The sequence below is a fragment of the Pipra filicauda genome, unplaced genomic scaffold (assembly GCF_003945595.2).
Source record: "Pipra filicauda isolate LSUMZ 115617 unplaced genomic scaffold, ASM394559v2 scaffold147_size4022426_pilon, whole genome shotgun sequence".
Classification (NCBI taxonomy): domain Eukaryota; kingdom Metazoa; phylum Chordata; class Aves; order Passeriformes; family Pipridae; genus Pipra; species Pipra filicauda.
The window spans coordinates 698943-700570 of record NW_024103962.1 but is presented as its reverse complement, the minus strand read 5'-3'; positions in this window follow the sequence as shown (position 1 = coordinate 700570).

Below are 1628 nucleotides of genomic sequence, written 5' to 3'. Positions count from 1 at the left end.
CACCATCCTCGTTACTTTCTCTTTTGCCACCGCGTAAATGTACGGCCCGGCAGGGGCGGGGCCCGCCGCGACGGGCGGCCGCGGCGGCCAATCAGCGCGCGGGGGCGGGCCCGAGGGGCGGGGCGGTGATGTCATCGGCAGCCAATGGGGAGGGCGCGACGCCGGCCCCGCGCCCCGGGGCAGCGGGCACTCGGCGGGGCCGGGCGGGGGCGGGAGCGGGAGCGGCAGCGGCAGCGCCCCCCGCAGGGCGGGGAGCGCCCCGGAAACACCGCCCGGGAGCGGCCCCTGCGGCGGGAACAGCCGCGAACGGTGCTCGGGCACAGCTGTGTACGCGTCCCACGGGAAGGGGCCAGCGAGACCGTCGGCTGGCGCCAGGAGAGCATCACCCGCGCTCCCGGGGCAGGGGACCGTGCTGCCTGTCCCCCACAGCCCCGCAGTGCCTCGGCAATGTACCAGTGGCGCCAAACGCAGGAGGATGCTTTCTAGGTGCTTTTCCAAGCAATCCTCCGCTAACAAAAACAAGCATGCATGAGATACTTGGAGTGGAAAAAGAGTAAGTTCCCTGCACGGCAGCGGTAAATCACGGGGAGGGCAGGAGGTGTGCCCTGCTCGCCGCTCAGAGATGGCCAGGCCTGGAGGTCCTCACCTGCCTGACCCCCAGGTTAAAGATGGATCCAGTTGCTCCATGTTATGGAAATTCAGATCAAATCCAGCTTCTGGCACACTGTCCAGCAAAGATCATGAGTGCTCAGATTAGACTGGACTCTCCCAGTGTAAAAAGGAAAGCAATAAAGACTCGAGGACAAGATTTTAGGGATCTGTTACAAGGACGGGTATAAATCCCTTTCATCCTTTCTGGCAGGTGTTGACATGGGTGAAATAATGAGCTCTCACCCTTGCTACATGTGCATTACAAGGCAAAAGGTGAGAATTGATTTTCAAGCCATATGGATCAGCACATCAAACACTAGGAAGGTACCTGGCAGCAGCCAGAGATTTTTGCACCCTTTCCTCCCCTGCTGTGCAATCTATTTTCACATTTCCTGGTTTGCAACCACATCTCACCATGTATCAGTCCATCACATATCAAGCCACCAAGTCGGAGACAGGGAAAGGGCCATCTCCAGAGCGATGCATCCCACCATGTCCTCCCTGACCACGGGAGTGCCGGGAGTGCCAGTGAGTTTCACCTGCAACCGTGAATGCAAACCCTTTAAGCTAGATAGAGGAGGAAGGGTGAAGTGAGGGCTGATAAGAAGTTGTCAGCACGATAACATTGAATCTAAATTAGCCCCCAAAGATTTTGTTTCTGGGATATATGGAGATAATTAGTTTTTCAACTGGGATTTTCAAGCTTTAACTACCAATCCAACTGCATCTATAGCAAAAAAATAGTCTAAATGCAGTAATATCATCATTCAGCAACTCAGAGCAAAAAAATCTCACGGAAACAGGTAGGAAGATTTCAGAAGCACTGAATACTTGATTTTTTTTGATTAATGGTTCTAAGGTAAACAGCAAGTCAAATCCCTTTCCTCATAGCCATTCCTTAAACAATCAGCTGCTTTCCTCTAAATGTTCCTCTTTCGGACAGTGACTCATCCAGCACAAATTCAAGCTTTTGGTTT